We start from the raw sequence: 23,773 nt of genomic DNA, 5'->3' as shown, positions 1-23,773 counted from the left end.
TATAGCTTAGGGAAGTAAAATCAAAAAGACACAGCCACCCCAAAGTTTGGAACGGCTCTGTTTACAAGAACCTCGTTTACAGTACAAGTTCAACATCACAGAAAGTGAAAAATGGATAAAGAAGTTATGGTACTTACGTACAATGCAGTATCACTCAGCAATGAAATCTATGTCATCAGGCCCTTGGCAGCACAATGAGTGGATTCAGGTACGATGATTCTAACTGAAATAAATCACACAGAAAAGGAAACATCATAAGATATCACTAATACACGGAATGTAAACTTGGCTACACAGGAAGTGAATTCCAAAACAGAACAGGGTCTCAAATTTAGAAAACCAACTTATGCTTGCTTAAGGGGAAAGGTGAGTTGGGGTGCTGCATAAAACCAGAGATTGAAATGAGCACAGATAAAGTTCCTTAAGCCAAATATGGAATAGACAAGAGCTACTCCTTGCTCAACGAAATGGACTCAACACCCCATATTAAACGCCTAAGAATGTACCTGACTAGTAAGTATCTTAAAACCTATGGATTGCTATGTCTCCAAAAGAGAATCAAGCGTGTGTATACGGGCATAAACGCAGCAGTGATAGGATTGGAGAGGTTCGGTGAGCAAATGAAGACCCTTTGAAGTCATATTGCATGGTACCCATTACACGGGTCTTAACTCTCTAGGTTTAAGGTATTCTTCCTTCAGCTAAAACATGCATGTGGAACCCAGAGTATGATCAACCATGTGAAGGGGAGACGTGTTCAAATATGTCTCAGTTTTCCTCCCCTGGTACTCGCGTGCAACATTCCAGACGCTTTACTAACACTCTCCCCACTTGGAGAGTCAGCGCCTTTAACCTCCTGTTTGGCCCAGTTTGCAATTTCTGCGGAAGATGAACAGGAATAGGGAGAACCAATGAGAGACTAGCTGGAGGTGTCTGGACGGGCAAATTTAACTCTCATTTCCCACCAGGAAGAGGAAATAACCAAAGGCTCAATGTGCCGTGCCGGAACCAGATTAGGGTCTGAAGCAATCCTGCGGTGTTGCGGCCAGGTGACAAGAAAGCGAGTTGAAGAAAGGAGTTCAGGGGCACTGTAATTCACAAACCTGCAGAGTTATAAATGACAGCTATCGTCCAAAAATAGACTGAAGTAAGGCTGCCAAGAGGACTTGAAAGCGGGGCAGAATTGCAGGAAACTGATTTCAGGAGGTAGACTGGAATAGCATTGAAAACATAGGAAAAGAGGCAGAACGTCCACAATGATGCACTTGGCCAAAAAGGGCGTATGCGTTTTTTCCTGAATATATTCAGCAAAAAACGCATACGCACTTTTTGGCCAACCAAGCAAGCTTGCAAAGGAAATCTGCACTACAATGAAGTCTCACTTCCCCCCGGTCAAAAGGGCCATCTGAAAAAAGTGTAAAATCCAGAAAGGCAGGACAGGCCATGGAGAACTGGGAGCCTTGTTATGCTGATGGGCGGGATGTAAATTGCCAACAGACACTCAGGAGAAGTGTATGGTGTTTCCTGAAACATCTAAAAAACAAAGCAACAGAGCCTAGGGCACTTCCACTTATGGTCCTATAGCTTAGGGAAATTAAAATCAAAAAGACACAGCCACCCCAAAGTTTGGGACGCCTCTGTTTACAAGAACCTCGTTTACAGTACAAGTTCAACATCGCAGAAAGTGAAAAATGGATAAAGAAGTTGTGGTACTTACTTACAAAGCAATATCACTCAGCAATGAAATCTATGTCATCAGGCCCTTAGCAGCACAATGAGTGGATTCAGGTATGATGATTCTAACTGAAATAAGTCACACAGAAAAAGAAACATCATAAGATATCAGTAATACACTGAATGTAAACTTGGCTACACAGGAACTGAATTACAGAACAGAACAGGGTCTCAAATTTAGAAAACCAACTTATGCTTGCTTAAGGGGAAAGGTGAGTTGGGGTGCTGCATAAAACCAGAGATTGAAATGAGCACAGATAAAGTTCCTTAAGCCAAATATGGAATAGACAAGAGCTACTCCTTGCTCAACGAAATGGACTCAACACCGCATATTAAACGCCTAAGAATGTACCTGACTAGTAAGTATCTTAAAACCTATGGATTGCTATGTCTCCGAAAGAGAATCAAGTGTGTGTACAGGGGCATAAACGCAGCAGTGATAGGATTGGAGAGTTTCGGTGAGGAAATGAAGACCTTTGAAGTCATATTGCATGGTACCCATTCCACGGGTTTCAACTACCCAGGTTTAAGGTATTCTTCCTTCAGCTAAAACATGCATGTGGAACCTAGAGTATGATCAACCATGTGATCGGGAGCCATGTTCAAATATGTCTCAGTTTTCGTACGCTGGTAGTCGGGTGCAACATTCCAGATGCTTTACTAACACTCTCCCCACTTGGAGAGTCAGTCCCTTTAACCTCCTGTCTGGCCAAGTTTGCAATTTCTGCGGAAGATGAACAGGAATAGGGAGAACCAATGAGAGACTAGCTGGAGGTGTCTGGTCGGGCAAATTTAACTCTCATTTCCCACCAGGAAGAGGAATTAACCAAAGGCTCAGCGTGCCGTGCCGGAACCAGATTAGGGCCTGAAACCATCCTGTGGTGTTGCGGCCAGCTCAAAATAAAGGGAGTTGAAGAAAGGAGCTCAGGGGCACTGTAATTCACAAACCTGCAGAGTTATAAATGACAGCTCTCGTACAAAAATATACTGAAGTAAGGCTGCCAAGAGGACTTGAAAGCGGGGCAGAATTGCAGGAAACCGATTTCAGGAGGTAGACTGGAATTGCATTGAAAGCATAGGAAAAGAGGCAGAGCGTCCACAATGATGCACTTGGCCAAAAAGGGCGTATGCGTTTTTTCCTGAATATATTCAGGAAAAAACGCATACGCCCTTTTTGGCCAACCAAGCAAGCTTGCAAAGGAAATCTGCACTACAATGAAGTCTCACTTCCCCCCGGTCAAAAGGGCCATCTGAAAAAAGTGTAAAATCCAGAAAGGAAGGACAGGCCATGGAGAACTGGGAGCCTTGTTATGCTGATGGGCGGGATGTAAATTGCCAACAGACACTCGGGAGAAGTGTATGGTGTTTCCTGAAACATCTAAAAAACAAAGCAACAGAGCCTAGGGCACTTCCACTTATGGTCCTATAGCTTAGGGAAATTAAAATTAAAAAGACGCAGCCACCCCAAAGTTTGGGACGCCTCTGTTTACAAGAACCTCGTTTACCGTACAAGTTCAATATCACAGAAAGTGAAAAATGGATAAAGAAGTTATGGTACTTACGTACAATGCAGTATCACTCAGCAATGAAATCTATGTCATCAGGCCCTTGGCAGCACAATGAGTGGATTCAGGTACGATGATTCTAACTGAAATAAATCACACAGAAAAGGAAACATCATAAGATATCACTAATACACGGAATGTAAACTTGGCTACACAGGAAGTGAATTCCAAAACAGAACAGGGTCTCAAATTTAGAAAACCAACTTATGCTTGCTTAAGGGGAAAGGTGAGTTGGGGTGCTGCATAAAACCAGAGATTGAAATGAGCACAGATAAAGTTCCTTAAGCCAAATATGGAATAGACAAGAGCTACTCCTTGCTCAACGAAATGGACTCAACACCGCATATTAAACGCCTAAGAATGTACCTGACTAGTAAGTATCTTAAAACCTATGGATTGCTATGTCTCCGAAAGAGAATCAAGCATGTGTACAGGGGCATAAACGCAGCAGTGATAGGATTGTAGAGGTTCGGTGTGCAAATGAAGACCCTTTGAAGTCATATTGCATGGTACCCATTCCACGGGTTTCAACTACCCAGGTTTAAAGTATTCTTCCTTCAGCTAAAATATGCATGTGGAACCTAGAGTATGATCAACCATGTGATCGGGAGACGTGTTCAAATATGTCTAAGTTTTCCTCCCCTGGTACTCGGGTGCAACATTCCAGACGCTTTACTAACACTCTCCCGACTTGGAGAGTCAGTCGCTTTAACCTCCTGTTTGGCCCAGTTTGCAATTTCTGCGGAAGATGAACAGGAATAGCGAGAACCAATGAGAGACTAGCTGGAGGTGTCTGGACGGGCAAATTTAACTCTCATTTCCCACCAGGAAGAGGAATTAACCAAAGACTCAGCATGCCGTGCCGGAACCAGATTAGGGCCTGAAGCCATCCTGCGGTGTTGCGTCCAGCTCAAAAGAAAGCGAGTTGAAGAAAGGAGCTCAGGGGCACTGTAATTCACAATCCTGCAGAGTTATAAATGACAGCTATCGTCCAAAAATATACTGAAGTAAGGCTGCCAAGAGGACTTGAAAGTGGGGCAGAAATGCAGGAAACCGATTTCAGGAGGTACACTGGAATTGCACTGAAAGCATAGGAAAAGAGGCAGAACGTCCACAATGATGCACTTGGCCAAAAAGGGCGTATGCGTTTTTTCCTGAATATATTCAGGAAAAAACGCATACGCCCTTTTTGGCCAACCAAGCAAGCTTGCAAAGGGAATCTGCAGTACAATGAAGTCTCACTTCCCCCCGGTCAAAAGGGCCATCTGAAAAAAGTGTAAAATCCAGAAAGGCAGGACAGGCCATGGAGAACTGGGAGCCTTGTTATGCTGATGGGCGGGATGTAAATTGCCAACAGACACTCGGGAGAAGTGTATGGTGTTTCCTGAAACATCTAAAAAACAAAGCAACAGAGCCTAGGGTTCTTCCACTTATGGTCCTATAGCTTAGGGAAATTAAAATCAAAAAGACACAGTCACCCCAAAGTTTGGGACGCCTCTGTTTACAAGAACCTCGTTTACAGTAGAAGTTCAACATCGCAGAAAGTGAAAAATGGATAAAGAAGTTGTGGTATTTACTTACAAAGCAATATCACTCAGCAATGAAATCTATGTCATCAGGCCCTTAGCAGCACAATGAGTGGATTCAGGTATGATGATTCTAACTGAAATAAGTCACACAGAAAAAGAAACATCATAAGATATCAGTAATACATGGAATGCAAACCTGGCTACACAGGAACTGAATTACAGAACAGAAGAGTGTCTCAAAGTTAGAAAAGCAACTTATGCTTGTTTAAGGGGAAAGGTGAGTTGGGGTGCTGCATAAAACCAGAGATTGAAATGAGCACAGATAAAGTTCCTTAAGCCAAATATGGAATAGACAAGAGCTACTCCTTGCTCAACGAAATGGACTCAACACCGCATATTAAACGCCTAAGAATGTATCTGACTAGTAAGTATCTTAAAACCTATGGATTGCTATGTCTCCGAAAGAGAATCAAGCATGTGTACAGGAGCATAAACGCAGCAGTGATAGGATTGGAGAGGTTCGGTGAGCAAATGAAGACCCTTTGAAGTCATATTGCATGGTACCCATTCCACGGGTTTCAACTACCCAGGTTTAAGGTATTCTTCCTTCAGCTAAAACATGAATGTGGAACCTAGAGTATGATCAACCATGTGATCGGGAGACGTGTTCAAATATGTCTCAGTTTTCGTACCCTGGTACTGGGGTGCAACATTCCAGACGCTTTACTAACACTCTCCCGACTTGGAGAGTCAGTCCCTTTAACCTCCTGTTTGGCCCAGTTTGCAATTTCTGTGGAAGATGAACAAGAATAGCGAGAACCAATGAGAGACTAGCTGGAGGTGTCTGGACGGGCAAATTTAACTCTCATTTCCCACCAGGAAGAGGAAATAACCAAACGCTCAGCGTGCCGTGCCGGAACCAGATTAGGGCCTGAAGCCATCCTGCGGTGTTGCGGCCAGCTCAAAAGAAAACGAGTTGAAGAAAGGAGCTCAGGGGCACTGTAATTCACAAATCTGCAGAGTTATAAATGACAGCTATCGTCCAAAAATATACTGAAGTAAGGCTGCCAAGAGGACTTGAAAGCGGGGCAGAATTGCAGGAAACCGATTTCAGGAGGTAGACTGGAATTGCATTGAAAGCATAGGAAAGGAGGCAGAACGTCCACAATGATGCACTTGGCCAAAAAGGGCGTATGCGTTTTTTCCTGAATATATTCAGGAAAAAACGCATACGCCCTTTTTGGCCAACCAAGCAAGCTTGCAAAGGGAATCTGCAGTACAATGAAGTCTCACTTCCCCCCGGTCAAAAGGGCCATCTGAAAAAAGTGTAAAATCCAGAAAGGCAGGACAGGCCATGGAGAACTGGGAGCCTTGTTATGCTGATGGGCGGGATGTAAATTGCCAACAGACACTCGGGAGAAGTGTATGGTGTTTCCTGAAACATCTAAAAAACAAAGCAACAGAGCCTAGGGCACTTCCACTTATGGTCCTAGAGCTTAGGGAAATTAAAATCAAAAAGACACAGCCACCCCAAAGTTTGGGACACCTCTGTTTACAAGAACGTCGTTTACAGTACAAGTTCAACATCGCAGAAAGTGAAAAATGGATAAAGAAGTTGTGGTATTTACTTACAAAGCAATATCACTCAGCAATGAAATCTATGTCATCAGGCCCTTAACAGCACAATGAGTGGATTCAGGTATGATGATTCTAACTGAAATAAGTCACACAGAAAAAGAAACATCATAAGATATCAGTAATACACGGAATGTAAACTTGGCTACACAGGAACTGAATGACAGAACAGAACAGTGTCTCAAATTTAGAAAACCAACTTATGCTTGCTACGGGTAAAGGTGAGTTGGGGTGCTGCATAAAACCAGAGATTGAAATGAGCACAGATAAAGTTCCTTAAGCCAAATATGGAATAGACAAGAGCTACTCCTTGCTCAACGAAATGGCCTCAACACCCCATATTAAACGCCTAAGAATGTACCTGACTAGTAAGTATCTTAAAACCTATGCATTGCTATGTCTCCGAAAGAGAATCAAGCATGTGTACAGGGGCATAAACACAGCAGTGATAGGATTGAAGCGGTTCGGTGAGCAAATGAAGACCCTTTGAAGTCATATTGCATGGTACCCATTCCACGGGTTTCAACTACCCAGGTTTAAGGTATTCTTCCTTCAGCTAAAACATGCATGTGGAACCTAGAGTATGATCAACCATGTGATCGGGAGACGTGTTCAAATATGTCTCAGTTTTCCTACCCTGGTACTCGGGTGCAACATTCCAGACGCTTTACTAACACTCTCCCGACTTGGAGAGTCAGTCCCTTTAACCTCCTGTTTGGCCCAGTTTGCAATTTCTGCGGAAGATGAACAGGAACAGCGAGAACCAATGAGAAGCTAGCTGGAGGTGTCTGGACGGGCAAATTTAACTCTAATTTCCCACCAGGAAGAGGAATTAACCAAAGGCTCAGCGTGCCGTGCCGGAACCAGACTAGGGCCTGAAGCCATCCTGCAGTGTTGCGGACAGGTCACAAGAAAGTGAGTTGAAGAAAGGAGCTCAGGGGCACTGTAATTCACAAACCTGCAGAGTTATAAATGACAGCTATCGTCCAAAAATAGACTGAAGTAAGGCTGCCAAGAGGACTTGAAAGCGGGGCAGAATTGCAGGAAACCGATTTCAGGAGGTAGACTGGAATTGCATTGAAAGCATAGGAAAAGAGGCAGAACGTCCACAATGATGCACTTGGCCAAAAAGGGCGAATGCATTTTTTCCTGAATATATTGAGGAAAAAACGCATACGCCCTTTTTGGCCAAACAAGCAAGCTTGCAAAGGAAATCTGCACTACAATGAAGTCTCACTTCCCCCCGGTCAAAAGGGCCATCTGAAAAAAGTGTAAAATCCAGAAAGGCAGGACAGGCCATGGAGAACTGGGAGCCTTGTTATGCTGATGGGCGGGATGTAAATTGCCAACAGACACTCGGGAGAAGTGTATGGTGTTTCCTGAAACATCTAAAAAACAAAGCAACAGAGCCTAGGGCACTTCCACTTATGGTCCTATAGCTTAGGGAAATTAAAATCAAAAAGACACAGTCACCCCAAAGTTTGGGACGCCTCTGTTTACAAGAACCTTATTTACCGTACATGTTCAATATCGCAGAAAGTGAAAAATGGATAAAGAACTTGTGGTACTTACGTACAATGCAGTATCACTCAGCAATTAAATCTATGTCATCAGGCCCGTAGCAGCATAACGAGTGGATTCAGGTACGATGATTCTAACTGAAATAAGTCACACAGAAAAAAAACATCATAAGATATCACTAATACACGGAATGTAAACTTGGCTACACAGGAACTGGATTCCAAAACAGAACAGGATCTCAAATTTAGAAAACCAACTTATGCTTGCTTAAGGGGAAAGGTGAGTTGGGGTGCTGCATAAAACCAGAGATTGAAATGAGCACAGATAAAGTTCCTTAAGCCAAATATGGAATAGACAAGAGCTACTCCTTGCTCAACGAAATGGCCTCAACACCCCATATTAAACGCCTAAGAATGTACCTGACTAGTAAGTATCTTAAAACCTATGGATTGCTATGTCTCCAAAAGAGAATCAAGCGTGTGTACAGGGGCATAAACGCAGCAGTGATAGGATTGGAAAGGTTCGGTGAGCAAATGAAGACCCTTTGAAGTCATATTGCATGGTACCCATTACACGGGTTTCAACTACCCAGGTTTAAGGTATTCTTCCTTCAGCTAAAACATGCATGTGGAACCCAGAGTATGATCAACCGTGTGAACGGGAGACGTGTTCAAATATGTCTCAGTTTTCCTCCCCTGGTACTCGGGTGCAACATTCCAGACGCTTTACTAACACTCTCCCGACTTGGAGAGTCAGTCCCTTTAACCTCCTGTTTGGCCCAGTTTGCAATTTCTGCGATAGATGAACAGGAATAGCGAGAACCAATGAGAGACTAGCTGGAGGTGTCTGGACGGGCAAATTTAACTCTCAATTCCCACCAGGAAGAGGAAATAACCAAAGGCTCAGCGTGCCGTGTCGAAAGCAGATTAGGGCCTGAAGCCATCCTGCGGTGTTGCGGCCAGCCCAAAAGAAAGTGAGTTGAAGAAAGGAGCTCAGGGGCACTGTAATTCACAAACCTGCAGAGTTATAAATGACAGCATTTATCCAAAAATATACTGAAGTAAGGCTGCCAAGAGGACTTGAAAGTGGGGCAGAATTGCAGGAAACCGATTTCAGGAGGTAGACTGGAATAGCTTTGAAAGCATAGGAAAAGAGGCAGAACATCCACAATGATGCACTTGGCCAAAAAGGGCGTATGCGTTTTTTCCTGAATATATTCAGGAAAAAACGCATACGCCCTTTTTGGCCAACCAAGCAAGCTTGCAAAGGAAATCTGCACTACAATGAAGTCTCACTTCCCCCCAGTCAAAAGGGCCATTTGAAAAAAGTGTAAAATCCAGACAGGCAGGACAGGCCATGGAGAACTGGGAGCCTTGTTATGCTGATGGGCGGGATGTAAATTGCCAACAGACACTCTGGAGAAGTGTATGGTGTTTCCTGAAACATCTATAAAACAAAGCAACAGAGCCTAGGGCACTTCCACTTATGGACCTATAGCTTAGGGAAGTAAAATCAAAAAGACACAGCCACCCCAAAGTTTGGAACGGCTCTGTTTACAAGAACCTCGTTTACAGTACAAGTTCAACATCACAGAAAGTGAAAAATGGATAAAGAAGTTATGGTACTTACGTACAATGCAGTATCACTCAGCAATGAAATCTATGTCATCAGGCCCTTGGCAGCACAATGAGTGGATTCAGGTACGATGATTCTAACTGAAATAAATCACACAGAAAAGGAAACATCATAAGATATCACTAATACACGGAATGTAAACTTGGCTACACAGGAAGTGAATTCCAAAACAGAACAGGGTCTCAAATTTAGAAAACCAACTTATGCTTGCTTAAGGGGAAAGGTGAGTTGGGGTGCTGCATAAAACCAGAGATTGAAATGAGCACAGATAAAGTTCCTTAAGCCAAATATGGAATAGACAAGAGCTACTCCTTGCTCAACGAAATGGACTCAACACCCCATATTAAACGCCTAAGAATGTACCTGACTAGTAAGTATCTTAAAACCTATGGATTGCTATGTCTCCAAAAGAGAATCAAGCGTGTGTATACGGGCATAAACGCAGCAGTGATAGGATTGGAGAGGTTCGGTGAGCAAATGAAGACCCTTTGAAGTCATATTGCGTGGTACCCATTACACGGGTCTTAACTCTCTAGGTTTAAGGTATTCTTCCTTCAGCTAAAACATGCATGTGGAACCCAGAGTATGATCAACCATGTGAAGGGGAGACGTGTTCAAATATGTCTCAGTTTTCCTCCCCTGGTACTCGCGTGCAACATTCCAGACGCTTTACTAACACTCTCCCCACTTGGAGAGTCAGCGCCTTTAACCTCCTGTTTGGCCCAGTTTGCAATTTCTGCGGAAGATGAACAGGAATAGGGAGAACCAATGAGAGACTAGCTGGAGGTGTCTGGACGGGCAAATTTAACTCTCATTTCCCACCAGGAAGAGGAAATAACCAAAGGCTCAACGTGCCGTGCCGGAACCAGATTAGGGTCTGAAGCAATCCTGCGGTGTTGCGGCCAGGTGACAAGAAAGCGAGTTGAAGAAAGGAGTTCAGGGGCACTGTAATTCACAAACCTGCAGAGTTATAAATGACAGCTATCGTCCAAAAATAGACTGAAGTAAGGCTGCCAAGAGGACTTGAAAGCGGGGCAGAATTGCAGGAAACTGATTTCAGGAGGTAGACTGGAATAGCATTGAAAACATAGGAAAAGAGGCAGAACGTCCACAATGATGCACTTGGCCAAAAAGGGCGTATGCGTTTTTTCCTGAATATATTCAGCAAAAAACGCATACGCACTTTTTGGCCAACCAAGCAAGCTTGCAAAGGAAATCTGCACTACAATGAAGTCTCACTTCCCCCCGGTCAAAAGGGCCATCTGAAAAAAGTGTAAAATCCAGAAAGGCAGGACAGGCCATGGAGAACTGGGAGCCTTGTTATGCTGATGGGCGGGATGTAAATTGCCAACAGACACTCAGGAGAAGTGTATGGTGTTTCCTGAAACATCTAAAAAACAAAGCAACAGAGCCTAGGGCACTTCCACTTATGGTCCTATAGCTTAGGGAAATTAAAATCAAAAAGACACAGCCACCCCAAAGTTTGGGACGCCTCTGTTTACAAGAACCTCGTTTACAGTACAAGTTCAACATCGCAGAAAGTGAAAAATGGATAAAGAAGTTGTGGTACTTACTTACAAAGCAATATCACTCAGCAATGAAATCTATGTCATCAGGCCCTTAGCAGCACAATGAGTGGATTCAGGTATGATGATTCTAACTGAAATAAGTCACACAGAAAAAGAAACATCATAAGATATCAGTAATACACTGAATGTAAACTTGGCTACACAGGAACTGAATTACAGAACAGAACAGGGTCTCAAATTTAGAAAACCAACTTATGCTTGCTTAAGGGGAAAGGTGAGTTGGGGTGCTGCATAAAACCAGAGATTGAAATGAGCACAGATAAAGTTCCTTAAGCCAAATATGGAATAGACAAGAGCTACTCCTTGCTCAACGAAATGGACTCAACACCGCATATTAAACGCCTAAGAATGTACCTGACTAGTAAGTATCTTAAAACCTATGGATTGCTATGTCTCCGAAAGAGAATCAAGTGTGTGTACAGGGGCATAAACGCAGCAGTGATAGGATTGGAGAGTTTCGGTGAGGAAATGAAGACCTTTGAAGTCATATTGCATGGTACCCATTCCACGGGTTTCAACTACCCAGGTTTAAGGTATTCTTCCTTCAGCTAAAACATGCATGTGGAACCTAGAGTATGATCAACCATGTGATCGGGAGCCATGTTCAAATATGTCTCAGTTTTCGTACGCTGGTAGTCGGGTGCAACATTCCAGATGCTTTACTAACACTCTCCCCACTTGGAGAGTCAGTCCCTTTAACCTCCTGTCTGGCCAAGTTTGCAATTTCTGCGGAAGATGAACAGGAATAGGGAGAACCAATGAGAGACTAGCTGGAGGTGTCTGGTCGGGCAAATTTAACTCTCATTTCCCACCAGGAAGAGGAATTAACCAAAGGCTCAGCGTGCCGTGCCGGAACCAGATTAGGGCCTGAAACCATCCTGTGGTGTTGCGGCCAGCTCAAAATAAAGGGAGTTGAAGAAAGGAGCTCAGGGGCACTGTAATTCACAAACCTGCAGAGTTATAAATGACAGCTCTCGTACAAAAATATACTGAAGTAAGGCTGCCAAGAGGACTTGAAAGCGGGGCAGAATTGCAGGAAACCGATTTCAGGAGGTAGACTGGAATTGCATTGAAAGCATAGGAAAAGAGGCAGAGCGTCCACAATGATGCACTTGGCCAAAAAGGGCGTATGCGTTTTTTCCTGAATATATTCAGGAAAAAACGCATACGCCCTTTTTGGCCAACCAAGCAAGCTTGCAAAGGAAATCTGCACTACAATGAAGTCTCACTTCCCCCCGGTCAAAAGGGCCATCTGAAAAAAGTGTAAAATCCAGAAAGGAAGGACAGGCCATGGAGAACTGGGAGCCTTGTTATGCTGATGGGCGGGATGTAAATTGCCAACAGACACTCGGGAGAAGTGTATGGTGTTTCCTGAAACATCTAAAAAACAAAGCAACAGAGCCTAGGGCACTTCCACTTATGGTCCTATAGCTTAGGGAAATTAAAATTAAAAAGACGCAGCCACCCCAAAGTTTGGGACGCCTCTGTTTACAAGAACCTCGTTTACCGTACAAGTTCAATATCACAGAAAGTGAAAAATGGATAAAGAAGTTATGGTACTTACGTACAATGCAGTATCACTCAGCAATGAAATCTATGTCATCAGGCCCTTGGCAGCACAATGAGTGGATTCAGGTACGATGATTCTAACTGAAATAAATCACACAGAAAAGGAAACATCATAAGATATCACTAATACACGGAATGTAAACTTGGCTACACAGGAAGTGAATTCCAAAACAGAACAGGGTCTCAAATTTAGAAAACCAACTTATGCTTGCTTAAGGGGAAAGGTGAGTTGGGGTGCTGCATAAAACCAGAGATTGAAATGAGCACAGATAAAGTTCCTTAAGCCAAATATGGAATAGACAAGAGCTACTCCTTGCTCAACGAAATGGACTCAACACCGCATATTAAACGCCTAAGAATGTACCTGACTAGTAAGTATCTTAAAACCTATGGATTGCTATGTCTCCGAAAGAGAATCAAGCATGTGTACAGGGGCATAAACGCAGCAGTGATAGGATTGTAGAGGTTCGGTGTGCAAATGAAGACCCTTTGAAGTCATATTGCATGGTACCCATTCCACGGGTTTCAACTACCCAGGTTTAAAGTATTCTTCCTTCAGCTAAAATATGCATGTGGAACCTAGAGTATGATCAACCATGTGATCGGGAGACGTGTTCAAATATGTCTAAGTTTTCCTCCCCTGGTACTCGGGTGCAACATTCCAGACGCTTTACTAACACTCTCCCGACTTGGAGAGTCAGTCGCTTTAACCTCCTGTTTGGCCCAGTTTGCAATTTCTGCGGAAGATGAACAGGAATAGCGAGAACCAATGAGAGACTAGCTGGAGGTGTCTGGACGGGCAAATTTAACTCTCATTTCCCACCAGGAAGAGGAATTAACCAAAGACTCAGCATGCCGTGCCGGAACCAGATTAGGGCCTGAAGCCATCCTGCGGTGTTGCGTCCAGCTCAAAAGAAAGCGAGTTGAAGAAAGGAGCTCAGGGGCACTGTAATTCACAATCCTGCAGAGTTATAAATGACAGCTATCGTCCAAAAATATACTGAAGTAAGGCTGCCAAGAGGACTTGAAAGTGGGGCAGAAATGCAGGAAACCGATTTCAGGAGGTACACTGGAATTGCACTGAAAGCATAGGAAAAGAGGCAGAACGTCCACAATGATGCACTTGGCCAAAAAGGGCGTATGCGTTTTTTCCTGAATATATTCAGGAAAAAACGCATACGCCCTTTTTGGCCAACCAAGCAAGCTTGCAAAGGGAATCTGCAGTACAATGAAGTCTCACTTCCCCCCGGTCAAAAGGGCCATCTGAAAAAAGTGTAAAATCCAGAAAGGCAGGACAGGCCATGGAGAACTGGGAGCCTTGTTATGCTGATGGGCGGGATGTAAATTGCCAACAGACACTCGGGAGAAGTGTATGGTGTTTCCTGAAACATCTAAAAAACAAAGCAACAGAGCCTAGGGTTCTTCCACTTATGGTCCTATAGCTTAGGGAAATTAAAATCAAAAAGACACAGTCACCCCAAAGTTTGGGACGCCTCTGTTTACAAGAACCTCGTTTACAGTAGAAGTTCAACATCGCAGAAAGTGAAAAATGGATAAAGAAGTTGTGGTATTTACTTACAAAGCAATATCACTCAGCAATGAAATCTATGTCATCAGGCCCTTAGCAGCACAATGAGTGGATTCAGGTATGATGATTCTAACTGAAATAAGTCACACAGAAAAAGAAACATCATAAGATATCAGTAATACATGGAATGCAAACCTGGCTACACAGGAACTGAATTACAGAACAGAAGAGTGTCTCAAAGTTAGAAAAGCAACTTATGCTTGTTTAAGGGGAAAGGTGAGTTGGGGTGCTGCATAAAACCAGAGATTGAAATGAGCACAGATAAAGTTCCTTAAGCCAAATATGGAATAGACAAGAGCTACTCCTTGCTCAACGAAATGGACTCAACACCGCATATTAAACGCCTAAGAATGTATCTGACTAGTAAGTATCTTAAAACCTATGGATTGCTATGTCTCCGAAAGAGAATCAAGCATGTGTACAGGAGCATAAACGCAGCAGTGATAGGATTGGAGAGGTTCGGTGAGCAAATGAAGACCCTTTGAAGTCATATTGCATGGTACCCATTCCACGGGTTTCAACTACCCAGGTTTAAGGTATTCTTCCTTCAGCTAAAACATGCATGTGGAACCTAGAGTATGATCAACCATGTGATCGGGAGACGTGTTCAAATATGTCTCAGTTTTCGTACCCTGGTACTGGGGTGCAACATTCCAGACGCTTTACTAACACTCTCCCGACTTGGAGAGTCAGTCCCTTTAACCTCCTGTTTGGCCCAGTTTGCAATTTCTGTGGAAGATGAACAAGAATAGCGAGAACCAATGAGAGACTAGCTGGAGGTGTCTGGACGGGCAAATTTAACTCTCATTTCCCACCAGGAAGAGGAAATAACCAAACGCTCAGCGTGCCGTGCCGGAACCAGATTAGGGCCTGAAGCCATCCTGCGGTGTTGCGGCCAGCTCAAAAGAAAACGAGTTGAAGAAAGGAGCTCAGGGGCACTGTAATTCACAAATCTGCAGAGTTATAAATGACAGCTATCGTCCAAAAATATACTGAAGTAAGGCTGCCAAGAGGACTTGAAAGCGGGGCAGAATTGCAGGAAACCGATTTCAGGAGGTAGACTGGAATTGCATTGAAAGCATAGGAAAGGAGGCAGAACGTCCACAATGATGCACTTGGCCAAAAAGGGCGTATGCGTTTTTTCCTGAATATATTCAGGAAAAAACGCATACGCCCTTTTTGGCCAACCAAGCAAGCTTGCAAAGGGAATCTGCAGTACAATGAAGTCTCACTTCCCCCCGGTCAAAAGGGCCATCTGAAAAAAGTGTAAAATCCAGAAAGGCAGGACAGGCCATGGAGAACTGGGAGCCTTGTTATGCTGATGGGCGGGATGTAAATTGCCAACAGACACTCGGGAGAAGTGTATGGTGTTTCCTGAAACATCTAAAAAACAAAGCAACAGAGCCTAGGGCACTTCCACTTATGGTCCTAGAGCTTAGGGAAATTAAAATCAAAAAGACACAGCCACCCCAAAGTTTGGGACACCTCTGTTTACAAGAACGTCGTTTACAGTACAAGTTCAACATCGCAGAAAGTGAAAAATGGATAAAGAAGTTGTGGTATTTACTTACAAAGCAATAATACTCAGCAATGAAATCTATGTCATCAGGCCCTTAACAGCACAATGAGTGGATTCAGGTATGATGATTCTAACTGAAATAAGTCACACAGAAAAAGAAACATCATAAGATATCAGTAATACACGGAATGTAAACTTGGCTACACAGGAACTGAATGACAGAACAGAACAGTGTCTCAAATTTAGAAAACCAACTTATGCTTGCTACGGGTAAAGGTGAGTTGGGGTGCTGCATAAAACCAGAGATTGAAATGAGCACAGATAAAGTTCCTTAAGCCAAATATGGAATAGACAAGAGCTACTCCTTGCTCAACGAAATGGCCTCAACACCCCATATTAAACGCCTAAGAATGTACCTGACTAGTAAGTATCTTAAAACCTATGCATTGCTATGTCTCCGAAAGAGAATCAAGCATGTGTACAGGGGCATAAACACAGCAGTGATAGGATTGAAGCGGTTCGGTGAGCAAATGAAGACCCTTTGAAGTCATATTGCATGGTACCCATTCCACGGGTTTCAACTACCCAGGTTTAAGGTATTCTTCCTTCAGCTAAAACATGCATGTGGAACCTAGAGTATGATCAACCATGTGATCGGGAGACGTGTTCAAATATGTCTCAGTTTTCCTACCCTGGTACTCGGGTGCAACATTCCAGACGCTTTACTAACACTCTCCCGACTTGGAGAGTCAGTCCCTTTAACCTCCTGTTTGGCCCAGTTTGCAATTTCTGCGGAAGATGAACAGGAACAGCGAGAACCAATGAGAGGCTAGCTGGAGGTGTCTGGACGGGCAAATTTAACTCTAATTTCCCACCAGGAAGAGGAATTAACCAAAGGCTCAGCGTGCCGTGCCGGAACCAGACTAGGGCCTGAAGCCATCCTGCAGTGTTGCGGACAGGTCACAAGAAAGTGAGTTGAAGAAAGGAGCTCAGGGGCACTGTAATTCACAAACCTGCAGAGTTATAAATGACAGCTATCGTCCAAAAATAGACTGAAGTAAGGCTGCCAAGAGGACTTGAAAGCGGGGCAGAATTGCAGGAAACCGATTTCAGGAGGTAGACTGGAATTGCATTGAAAGCATAGGAAAAGAGGCAGAACGTCCACAATGATGCACTTGGCCAAAAAGGGCGAATGCATTTTTTCCTGAATATATTGAGGAAAAAACGCATACGCCCTTTTTGGCCAAACAAGCAAGCTTGCAAAGGAAATCTGCACTACAATGAAGTCTCACTTCCCCCCGGTCAAAAGGGCCATCTGAAAAAAGTGTAAAATCCAGAAAGGCAGGACAGGCCATGGAGAACTGGGAGCCTTGTTATGCTGATGGGCGGGATGTAAATTGCCAACAGACACTCGGGAGAAGTGTATGGTGTTTCCTGAAACATCTAAAAAACAAAGCAACAGAGCCTAGGGCACTTCCACTTATGGTCCTATAGCTTAGGGAAATTAAAATCAAAAAGACACAGTCACCCCAAAGTTTGGGACGCCTCTGTTTACAAGAACCTTATTTACCGTACATGTTCAATATCGCAGAAAGTGAAAAATGGATAAAGAACTTGTGGTACTTACGTACAATGCAGTATCACTCAGCAATTAAATCTATGTCATCAGGCCCGTAGCAGCATAACGAGTGGATTCAGGTACGATGATTCTAACTGAAATAAGTCACACAGAAAAAAAACATCATAAGATATCACTAATACACGGAATGTAAACTTGGCTACACAGGAACTGAATTCCAAAACAGAACAGGATCTCAAATTTAGAAAACCAACTTATGCTTGCTTAAGGGGAAAGGTGAGTTGGGGTGCTGCATAAAACCAGAGATTGAAATGAGCACAGATAAAGTTCCTTAAGCCAAATATGGAATAGACAAGAGCTACTCCTTGCTCAACGAAATGGCCTCAACACCCCATATTAAACGCCTAAGAATGTACCTGACTAGTAAGTATCTTAAAACCTATGGATTGCTATGTCTCCAAAAGAGAATCAAGCGTGTGTACAGGGGCATAAACGCAGCAGTGATAGGATTGGAAAGGTTCGGTGAGCAAATGAAGACCCTTTGAAGTCATATTGCATGGTACCCATTACACGGGTTTCAACTACCCAGGTTTAAGGTATTCTTCCTTCAGCTAAAACATGCATGTGGAACCCAGAGTATGATCAACCGTGTGAACGGGAGACGTGTTCAAATATGTCTCAGTTTTCCTCCCCTGGTACTCGGGTGCAACATTCCAGACGCTTTACTAACACTCTCCCCACTTGGAGAGTCAGCGCCTTTAACCTCCTGTTTGGCCCAGTTTGCAATTTCTGCGGAAGATGAACAGGAATAGCGAGAACCAATGAGAGACTAGCTGGAGGTGTCTGGACGGGCAAATTTAACTCTCATTTCCCACCAGGAAGAGGAAATAACCAAAGGCTCAGTGAGCCGTGACGGAACCAGATTAGGGCCTGAAGCCATTCTGCGGTGTTGCGGCCAGCTCAAAATAAAGGGAGTTGAAGAAAGGAGCTCAGGGGCACTGTAATTCACAAACCTGCAGAGTTATAAATGACAGCTATCGTCCAAAAATATACTGAAGTAAGGCTGCCAAGAGGACTTGAAAGCGGGGCAGAATTGCAGGAAACCGATTTCAGGAGGTAGACTGGAATTGCATTGAAAGCATAGGAAAAGAGGCAGAACGTCCACAATGATGCACTTGGCCAAAAAGGGCGTATGCGTTTTTTCCTGAATATATTCAGGAAAAAACGCATACGCCCTTTTTGGCCAACCAAGCAAGCTTGCAAAGGAAATCTGCACTACAATGAAGTCTCACTTCCCCCCGGTCAAAAGGGCCATCTGAAAAATGTGTAAAATCCAGAAAGGCAGGACAGGCCATGGAGAACTGGGAGCCTTGTTATGCTGATGGGCGGGATGTAAATTGCCAACAGACACTCGGGAGAAGTGTATGGTGTTTCCTGAAACATCTAAAAAACAAAGCAACAGAGCCTAGGGCACTTCCACTTATGGTCCTATAGCTTAGGGAAATTAAAATCAAAAAGACAGAGCTACCCCAAAGTTAGGGACGACTCTGTTTACAAGAACCTCGTTTACCATACAAGTTCAATATCACAGAAAGTGAAAAATGGATAAAGTACTTATGGTACTTACGTACAATGCAGTATCACTCAGCAATGAAATCTATGTCATCAGTCCCTTAGCAGCATAATGAGTGGATTCAGGTACGATGATTCTAACTGAAATAAGTGACACAGGAAAAGAAACATCATAAGCTATCACTAATACACGGAATGTAAACTTGGCTACACAGGAAGTGAATTCCAAAACAGAACAGGGTCTCAAATTTAGAAAAGCAACTTATGCTTGCTTAAGGGGAAAGGTGAGTTGGTTTGCTGCATAAAACCAGAGATTGAAATGAGCACAGATAAAGTTCCTTACGCCAAATATGGAACAGACAATAGCTACTCCTTGTTCAACGAAATGGACTCAACACCCGATATTAAACGCCTAAGAATGTACCTGACTAGTAAGTATCTTAAAACCTATGGATTGCTATGTCTCCAAAAGAGAATCAAGCGTGTGTACAGCGGCATAAACGCAACAGTGATAGGACTGGAGAGGTTTGTGAGCAAATGAAGACCCTTTGAAGTCATATTGCATGGTACCCATTCCACGGGTCTCAACTCTCCAGGTTTAAGGTATTCTTCCTTCAGCTAAAACATGCATGTGGAACTTAGAGTATGATCAACCATGTGATCAGGAGACGTGTTCAAATATGTCTCAGTTTTCGTACCCAGGTACTCGGGTGCAACATTCCAGACGCTTTACTAACACTCTCCCGACTTGGAGAGTCAGTCCCTTTAACCTCCTGTTTGGCCCAGTTTGCAATTTCTGCGATAGATGAACAGGAATAGCGAGAACCAATGAGAGACTAGCTGGAGGTGTCTGGACGGGCAAATTTAACTCTCAATTCCCACCAGGAAGAGGAAATAACCAAAGGCTCAGTGTGCCGTGTCGAAAGCAGATTAGGGCCTGAAGCCATCCTGCGGTGTTGCGGCCAGCCCAAAAGAAAGTGAGTTGAAGAAAGGAGCTCAGGGGCACTGTAATTCACAAACCTGCAGAGTTATAAATGACAGCATTTATCCAAAAATATACTGAAGTAAGGCTGCCAAGAGGACTTGAAAGTGGGGCAGAATTGCAGGAAACCGATTTCAGGAGGTAGACTGGAATAGCTTTGAAAGCATAGGAAAAGAGGCAGAACATCCACAATGATGCACTTGGCCAAAAAGGGCGTATGCGTTTTTTCCTGAATATATTCAGGAAAAAACGCATACGCCCTTTTTGGCCAACCAAGCAAGCTTGCAAAGGAAATCTGCACTACAATGAAGTCTCACTTCCCCCCAGTCAAAAGGGCCATCTGAAAAAAGTGTAAAATCCAGACAGGCAGGACAGGCCATGGAGAACTGGGAGCCTTGTTATGCTGATGGGCGGGATGTAAATTGCCAACAGACACTCTGGAGAAGTGTATGGTGTTTCCTGAAACATCTATAAAACAAAGCAACAGAGCCTAGGGCACTTCCACTTATGGACCTATAGCTTAGGGAAGTAAAATCAAAAAGACACAGCCACCCCAAAGTTTGGAACGGCTCTGTTTACAAGAACCTCGTTTACAGTACAAGTTCAACATCACAGAAAGTGAAAAATGGATAAAGAAGTTATGGTACTTACGTACAATGCAGTATCACTCAGCAATGAAATCTATGTCATCAGGCCCTTGGCAGCACAATGAGTGGATTCAGGTACGATGATTCTAACTGAAATAAATCACACAGAAAAGGAAACATCATAAGATATCACTAATACACGGAATGTAAACTTGGCTACACAGGAAGTGAATTCCAAAACAGAACAGGGTCTCAAATTTAGAAAACCAACTTATGCTTGCTTAAGGGGAAAGGTGAGTTGGGGTGCTGCATAAAACCAGAGATTGAAATGAGCACAGATAAAGTTCCTTAAACCAAATATGGAATAGACAAGAGCTACTCCTTGCTCAACGAAATGGACTCAACACCCCATATTAAACGCCTAAGAATGTACCTGACTAGTAAGTATCTTAAAACCTATGGATTGCTATGTCTCCAAAAGAGAATCAAGCGTGTGTATACGGGCATAAACGCAGCAGTGATAGGATTGGAGAGGTTCGGTGAGCAAATGAAGACCCTTTGAAGTCATATTGCATGGTACCCATTACACGGGTCTTAACTCTCTAGGTTTAAGGTATTCTTCCTTCAGCTAAAACATGCATGTGGAACCCAGAGTATGATCAACCATGTGAAAGGGAGACGTGTTCAAATATGTCTCAGTTTTCCTCCCCTGGTACTCGCGTGCAACATTCCAGACGCTTTACTAACACTCTCCCCACTAGGAGAGTCAGCGCCTTTAACCTCCTGTTTGGCCCAGTTTGCAATTTCTGCGGAAGATGAACAGGAATAGGGAGAACCAATGAGAGACTAGCTGGAGGTGTCTGGACGGGCAAATTTAACTCTCATTTCCCACCAGGAAGAGGAAATAACCAAAGGCTCAACGTGCCGTGCCGGAACCAGATTAGGGTCTGAAGCAATCCTGCGGTGTTGCGGCCAGGTGACAAGAAAGCGAGTTGAAGAAAGGAGTTCAGGGGCACTGTAATTCACAAACCTGCAGAGTTATAAATGACAGCTATCGTCCAAAAATAGACTGAAGTAAGGCTGCCAAGAGGACTTGAAAGCGGGGCAGAATTGCAGGAAACTGATTTCAGGAGGTAGACTGGAATAGCATTGAAAACATAGGAAAAGAGGCAGAACGTCCAAAATGATGCACTTGGCCAAAAAGGGCGTATGCGTGTTTTCCTGAATATATTCAGCAAAAAACGCATACGCACTTTTTGGCCAACCAAGCAATCTTGCAAAGGAAATCTGCACTACAATGAAGTCTCACTTCCCCCCGGTCAAAAGGGCCATCTGAAAAAAGTGTAAAATCCAGAAAGGCAGGACAGGCCATGGAGAACTGGGAGCCTTGTTATGCTGATGGGCGGGATGTAAATTGCCAACAGACACTCAGGAGAAGTGTATGGTGTTTCCTGAAACATCTAAAAAACAAAGCAACAGAGCCTAGGGCACTTCCACTTATGGTCCTATAGCTTAGGGAAATTAAAATCAAAAAGACACAGCCACCCCAAAGTTTGGGACGCCTCTGTTTACAAGAACCTCGTTTACAGTACAAGTTCAACATCGCAGAAAGTGAAAAATGGATAAAGAAGTTGTGGTACTTACTTACAAAGCAATATCACTCAGCAATGAAATCTATGTCATCAGGCCCTTAGCAGCACAATGAGTGGATTCAGGTATGATGATTCTAACTGAAATAAGTCACACAGAAAAAGAAACATCATAAGATATCAGTAATACACTGAATGTAAACTTGGCTACACAGGAACTGAATTACAGAACAGAACAGGGTCTCAAATTTAGAAAACCAACTTATGCTTGCTTAAGGGGAAAGGTGAGTTGGGGTGCTGCATAAAACCAGAGATTGAAATGAGCACAGATAAAGTTCCTTAAGCCAAATATGGAATAGACAAGAGCTACTCCTTGCTCAACGAAATGGACTCAACACCGCATATTAAACGCCTAAGAATGTACCTGACTAGTAAGTATCTTAAAACCTATGGATTGCTATGTCTCCGAAAGAGAATCAAGTGTGTGTACAGGGGCATAAACGCAGCAGTGATAGGATTGGAGAGTTTCGGTGAGGAAATGAAGACCTTTGAAGTCATATTGCATGGTACCCATTCCACGGGTTTCAACTACCCAGGTTTAAGGTATTCTTCCTTCAGCTAAAACATGCATGTGGAACCTAGAGTATGATCAACCATGTGATCGGGAGCCATGTTCAAATATGTCTCAGTTTTCGTACGCTGGTAGTCGGGTGCAACATTCCAGATGCTTTACTAACACTCTCCCCACTTGGAGAGTCAGTCCCTTTAACCTCCTGTCTGGCCCAGTTTGCAATTTCTGCGGAAGATGAACAGGAATAGGGAGAACCAATGAGAGACTAGCTGGAGGTGTCTGGTCGGGCAAATTTAACTCTCATTTCCCACCAGGAAGAGGAATTAACCAAAGGCTCAGCGTGCCGTGCCGGAACCAGATTAGGGCCTGAAACCATCCTGCGGTGTTGCGGCCAGCTCAAAATAAAGGGAGTTGAAGAAAGGAGCTCAGGGGCACTGTAATTCACAAACCTGCAGAGTTATAAATGACAGCTCTCGTACAAAAATATACTGAAGTAAGGCTGCCAAGAGGACTTGAAAGCGGGGCAGAATTGCAGGAAACCGATTTCAGGAGGTAGACTGGAATTGCATTGAAAGCATAGGAAAAGAGGCAGAGCGTCCACAATGATGCACTTGGCCAAAAAGGGCGTATGCGTTTTTTCCTGAATATATTCAGGAAAAAACGCATACGCCCTTTTTGGCCAACCAAGCAAGCTTGCAAAGGAAATCTGCACTACAATGAAGTCTCACTTCCCCCCGGTCAAAAGGGCCATCTGAAAAAAGTGTAAAATCCAGAAAGGCAGGACAGGCCATGGAGAACTGGGAGCCTTGTTATGCTGATGGGCGGGATGTAAATTGCCAACAGACACTCGGGAGAAGTGTATGGTGTTTCCTGAAACATCTAAAAAACAAAGCAACAGAGCCTAGGGCACTTCCACTTATGGTCCTATAGCTTAGGGAAATTAAAATTAAAAAGACGCAGCCACCCCAAAGTTTGGGACGCCTCTGTTTACAAGAACCTCGTTTACCGT

The 23,773-nt window shown here is 43.6% G+C and overlaps 1 long non-coding RNA gene across 1 annotated transcript in view; it reads right to left on the bottom strand.

Annotated features, from left to right (window-relative positions):
* Positions 1-23,773, bottom strand: part of LOC307181500 — a 429,076-nt gene that overhangs the window by 23,491 nt on the left and 381,812 nt on the right. The window lies entirely within an intron of this gene.

Source organism: Stenella coeruleoalba, assembly GCF_951394435.1.
Source record: "Stenella coeruleoalba genome assembly, contig: scaffold_68, whole genome shotgun sequence".
In the NCBI taxonomy this organism is placed as follows: domain Eukaryota; kingdom Metazoa; phylum Chordata; class Mammalia; order Artiodactyla; family Delphinidae; genus Stenella; species Stenella coeruleoalba.
Note: the sequence above shows the minus strand (reverse complement) of the source record. Positions and strands in the feature narration are given on the sequence as shown.